Source organism: Rhinolophus sinicus, linkage group LG03, assembly GCF_036562045.2.
Source record: "Rhinolophus sinicus isolate RSC01 linkage group LG03, ASM3656204v1, whole genome shotgun sequence".
NCBI classification, from domain to species: domain Eukaryota; kingdom Metazoa; phylum Chordata; class Mammalia; order Chiroptera; family Rhinolophidae; genus Rhinolophus; species Rhinolophus sinicus.
This window is the reverse complement of record NC_133753.1, coordinates 62,620,300-62,626,701: the sequence shown is the minus strand read 5'-3', so window position 1 is coordinate 62,626,701 and position 6,402 is coordinate 62,620,300.

Genomic DNA, 6,402 nt, shown 5'->3' with positions numbered 1-6,402 from the left:
GAGGTACAATAGGTTCTTTAAAAAAACAAGTTTCATAAAAATATCTGGACACAAAACTCCTATCCAGACCACTAGTCACGGAGAAGACCAGGAGCTGAAAAGTGCAATCCACATATAGAACGATGCTATTCACTGTCTGCACTTCGTAACTGTAAGCCCTCACTCGGCATCCTGCTCTCAGGAGAGAACTCTGGCTTGTATGACACAACTGTGACTTCACACAATTCCAAGAGAGAAGCTTCTCCTGGAAGACTAACTTTAAATACTTAAAAACATATAATGTAACAAAAATGTTTTTGGTAGTTTTTAGTTGTAATTGGTGAGTTTGGTGCTTTTTCTAATTTTTGATGGGGGCATTAGTTCTTTGCTTTTTTTTTTTAAAGACTTGTGGATTCATGCTTCATTGCAGGGATAGCAGAATGGTATTTGTATCACAGGATTGTGAAAGCTGACAATCTTATAATTGTTTTCCCATCTGCCTCATGCATTTAAATGCATGTAAAGAATGGATTTGATGTTGTCCAAACTTGCCTTGAATAACTAATTCCAAAGTATCTATATGGTTCTTGTCTCTTTTAATAATAAAATGACTTATACATGTGATCATTTTAATAGTGACATAATATCAAACCTCCCACCTTTATTTTTTATTACTTATTTTTATTTTAAAAATTGTGGCAAAAGATACATAACAAAATTTAGCATTTAACCATTTTAAAATATACATTGTGTACATTTTAAGTGTACAGTGGCATTAAGTACATTCATATTGTGCAACCATCCATCTCCAGAGCATTTCTCATCTTGCAAAACTGAAAATCTGTACCTATTAAACATTAGCTCCTCATTTCCCCCTCCTCCCAACCCCTGGCAACCACCTTCCTACTGTCTGTCTCTGTGAATTTGACTACCCTCAGTATCTCATATAAGTGGAATCAAGCAGTATTTGTCCATTTGTGCCTGGCTTACAATGTTCCTCAAAGTTCATCCACATTGTAACATATGTCAGAATTTCCTTGATCTATGGTTTCTTACTTTTGCAGGTGTTTCAGTTTCCCTATACAGTACAGAGATTTAACTACCTACTAGATGAAATTCTACTCAAGTTTCTGTTTTCCTAATGAGGTAAATGGAGTGCTCCCTAAGAAGCTTTGAAAATGTCTGATACATATTGTGTTTATAGTAGCATTATTCACAATAACCAAAAGGTGGACATAATCCATGTGTCCATCAATAGCTGAATGAATAAAGAAAATGTGGTATAGTCATACAATGAAATATTATTCAGCCTTGAAAAAGAAAGAAATTGTGACACATACTACAACATGGATGAACCCTGAAAACATTAAGTGAAATAAGCCAGATGCAAAAGGACAAATATTGTATGATTCCACTTATGTGACATACCTAGAATAAGGTTAGTATAAGAAAAAGTGATCTGAAGACAATTTCTACATCCATCTTATGTTTATGAGAGTCACATATGAGAAGTTCAATTTATGATTACTGATAACAATGTACTTGTTTGTGAAATGTCCAAGTGATAAATTCTCCCTTGACTTTAGTTCTAGGAAAGTTTACTTTCATGGTGAATTGCTGCTTGCTCTCTTTATGAGATATTAAGAAATCTACCTTTCTCCTTTGACTCTCAGGAACTGAAAGCCACTTTTTATGCTGATCTGTAGTTCTTAGCTGGCCAAACCAGTATTTCCCTGGGTGATCATTAACCATCCTTAAATAGATAAATTCCTGTTGCTACTCACTTTGAGCACCATGAGTGGAGCAACTTGGTTACAATTCAGGTCTGCTATTCAGACTGCTGGCCTGTGTCATTTTAAGCCATGTTTCTCTGTCCAAAATGTTTTAACAGCATGTCTGTTCCTATCATCTATCACACAGCCTCTTGTGGTATTCCATTTATGGAAAATGATTTTCATATCTTTGAGGTTCCTCCAAGGTCTCTCCAAATGCATTTTAAATATGCCACATTGCCTGTGTTTTAAACCAGATCATCTCAACCATAGCTTCCAAATCTGGTTTAAGGATATCCATCCAGATATTTTCTAGTGGTGGACTGTTAGACCAAAAATTTTATTTATATGGACAGTGTTCTCCACACATATAGCAGAGCCTCTTGTTTTTTTGTCACTAGGGTTCCAATTTTTTAACTTTATTTTTAAAAGATTTTTATTTAAAAATATAGCTAACATACAACATTACATCAGTTTCAGGTATACACCATAGTTATTCGATTTTTATATACCTAAGGAAGTGATTACCATGGTAAGTCCAGCAAGCATCTGATACCATACCATGCTATCACAATATTATTGACTATATTCCCCATGCTGTATTTTACATCCCCGTGACTTACTTGTTTTATACCTGGAAATTTGAGCCTCTCAATGCCCTTCATCTTCTCCCTCTTTTTAATTTTTCAATTACAGTTGACATTCAATATTATTTTATATTAATTTCAGGTGTATAGCATAGTAGTTAGACATTTGTGTTATATATTTTAAGAAGAGATCCCACTGATTAGTTTGGTACTCACCTGACACTATACATAGTTATTACCAATTATTGACTATATTCTTCATGCTTTACTTTACATCCCCATGACTATTTTCTAACTACCTATTTGTACTTCTTAATCCCTTCTCCTTTTTCACCCACTCCTTGAGCCCCCTTCCATCTGGCAACCATCAAAATGTTTTCTGTATCTATGAGTTTGTTTCTGTTTTGTCTTGTTTGTTTATTTAGTTCTTTAGATTCCACATATAAGCAAAATCACATTGCATCTGTCTTTCTCTATCTGACATACTCCATGCAGCACAGTACCCTCCAGGTCTATCCATGATGCACAGATGGCAAGAACCCATTCCCTTCCATGGCCAAGCAATATTCCATTGTATATGTGTACTACCTCCTCTTTATCAATTCATCCATAGATGGACACACAGGCTGCCTCCATATCTTGGCCATTGTAAACAATGCTGCAATGAACATATGGATGCAACACATGTCCCCTCGAAGTAGCGTTTTGTGTTTCATCGAATAAAAACCCAGAAATGGGATTACTGGGTCCTTCTTTGTCTCTTGTGATAGCCTTTGTTTTAAAGTCTATTTTGTCTGGTATAAGTGTTCCTATCCCTTTAGTTTCAGTCTGTGTGTGTTTTTCAATCTTAAATGAGTCTCTTGTAGGATGCATATGTAAGAGTTTTGTTTTCTTATCCATTCAGCATCCTATGTTTTTAATTGGAGCATTTAACCCAACTCAATTAGATTGAAAGTAGTTTTTGATAGATATGTATTTATTGCCATTTTATTCATTTTTTAAAATCTTATTATTATTATTATTGTATATTTTTTTGGTCTTAAATAAGTCCCTCTAACATTCCTTGTAATACTGGTTTGGTGGTGATGAACTTTAGCTTTTTCTTGTCTGGAAAGCTCTTTATGTCTCCTTCGATTTTAAGTGATAGCCTTGCTGGGTACAGTACTCTTGAATGTAGGTCCTTGCTTTTCATCACTCTGAATATTTAGTACCAATCCCTTCTGGCCTGCAAAATCTCTGTTGAGAAATCAGTTGACAATCTTATGGGAGCTCCCTTGTATGTAAGTGGTTGCCTTTCTCTTGCTGCTTTTATGATTTTATGTCTTTAACCTTTTCCATTTTAATTTTAATGTGTCTTGGTGTGGGTCTTTTTGAGTTCATCTTGTTTGGGACTCTGCACTTCCTGGGCTTGTATGTCTATTTCCTTCACCAGGTTAGGAAATTTTTCAGTCATTATTTCTTCAAATACATTCTCAATCCCTTGCTCACTCTCTTCTCCTTCTGGTACCCCTCTGATGCAAATGTTGTTATGCTTGATGTTGTCCCAGAAGTTTCTTAAACTATCCTCATTTTTTATTTTTATTTTTGCTGTTCTGATTGGGTGCTTTCTGATACCTTGTCTTCCAAATCGCTGATTCAATTTTCTGCTTCATCTAGTCTGCTGGTGATTCCTTCTAGAGCATTCCTCATTTCAGTTATTGTATTCTTCACTTCTGACTAGTTATTTTTGTTTTGTATTATCATTTCTATGTCCTTTCTTAATGCTTGCTATCTCACTAAGTTGAAGTTCTCACTAACTTCCTTGAGTATCCTTATAACCGTTGTTTTGAACTCTGTCTCTGATAGGTTGCTTGCCTCCATTTAATTTAGTTCTTTTTCTGGAGTTTTCTCCTGTTCTTTCATTTGGGATGTATTTTATTTCTTCATTTTGGCTGCCTCTCTGTTTGTTTCTATGTATTAGATAGATCTGCTACATCTCCCTGTCTTTCCAGGTGGCTTTATGTAGTAAGTGCCCTGTAGAGCCTACTAGCACAGTCTCCCTGGTTCCCTGTTCTGGGTGCTCCAGGAGTGTCCCTTGTGTGGGTTGTGTGTGCCCTCCTGTTATAGTTAAGCCTTGCTTGTTGTTGGTACATTAGTCCCTTGTGTGGGTTGTATGTGCCCTCCTATTATAGTTAAGCCTTGAATGCTATTGGCACATTAGTGGCTGGGATTAAGTCTCAGAATGACTGACTGTGGAGTTTGATCACATCTAAGCTTATGGGCTTCTGTGTGGAGGGCTTACCCCATGGAGTGGGATTTTCCCCAGTGGGCTCTGATGCCTGTAGAGATAGCCCTTTGGATGTGCCACTTGTGGGGCTAATTGGGTGGTGCTCTGCTGTGGTCTGAAGCCAACCTCCAAGTATGTTGGTTTTGGGACTCACTTGGGAGGGGTTCTGGTGCAGGCCAAGGTCAGTCACTGCCTGTGACCAGCTGGGGACTACCTGGTCGGTGCTAAAAAGCAATCCAGGGTTGGTTGCTGCCTGTGCTAGACCTGGAGGTGCATGGGAGAGACCATGTTGTGAACCGAGGACAGCTGCCACCAGTACCAGGTCTGGGGTACCTCTGCAAAAAGCCAGGACACTCCAAGGCCTGCTGCCAGATGCAGGCTCCCACAAAGTTTAGCTGCTGATAAAGCGTGTGGTACAGAGGTGGGTGTGGTGGGGTCTCAGGGAGTCACCAGGGTGGAACGAGTGGTGCTCACCAGACCAATTGAGATTCAGATTTGGCCATGGGCATAGGTGGGGGTCCTCAACACAGGAAAGATGGTGCCTGCCTGCCAGATGCATGGGAGGAGGACCCCACCCAGGGAAAATGGCAACTGTACCTACAGTCCTCACCACAAAGCCACACACCTCAGTCTATCCCCATATGTCTCTGATACTCCCCAAGTCACTGTCACTATACTAGAGCCCAGGGTGAGTGCCTGTGAATGATTCTGTGCATGGACCGTTTAAGAGGATGTCTGGGTTTCCCACAGTCTTCCATCCCATTCAGATAGTCAACACCCCCACTCTTTTTCACAGCCAGATGTGGGAATCCTCTTCCCAGCACCAGTACTCTGGGCTGGGGAACCTGGTGTGGGTCTGGGGTCCCTCACCCCTCTGGGGGGGGGAAACCTCTGTGGCCCAGATTTTCAACTGCCACACAGAAGTTTAAGCCTGGCCCATCTCTGCCTCTCCTACCAGTCACAATGTGGCTGCTTCTTTATATCCTTAGTTATAAAACTTCTGTTCAGCTAGATTCAGATGGTTCTCCAGGTTGGTTGTTCTATAATTTAGTTGTAATTTTGATGTGTTCAAGGGATGAGGCAAGCACAGAGTTTATCTACTCTGCTATCTTGGATCTCTCCCTGAAAAATAGCGTTCCAATTTTTGACATTAACTTTTAACTCTCTCTTTTTTTCTTTCCTAAAATATCCAATCAGCTGTCAAATTCTATTCTCTCTGTCTTTACAATTATATTACATCTGTTTCTTCCTTCTAATTTCAATGTCACACTCCCCTATCTTCCTTCTTCAGATTGTTGTAATAGTCAACTACCTGGATGTTTAGTCCATTCATTAGCAAAGTATCACAGACTGGGTGGCTTGTAAATACAGAAATTTCTCACAGTTCTGAAGGCTGGAAGTCTAAGATCAAGGTGACAGCATGGTCGGGTTTGGTGAAGCCCTCTTCCAGGTTGCAGACTACTGACTTGTCAGTGTCCTCATATGATGAAAGGGGCAGGAATCTCTCTAGTCTTCTTTTATAAGGGCACTAATCCCATTCATGAGGGCAGGGTCAAAGGCCCCACCTCTAAATACCATCACATTGGGTATTAGGATTTCAACAAATTAATTTTGTGGGGATACATTCTGACCACAACACAGGATTATTCCAATATCCTCTAACATAATTCTCTGTTAAACCTCTCCTTTGTCCAATCAGTTCCCTATGCTGTTGCCAGATCTATCTTCAGTCTTGGCATTTACAGAGGCCTTCTACAATGTGGCTCAAAGCAAGGGTCTGGTCTAATTACTACTATTC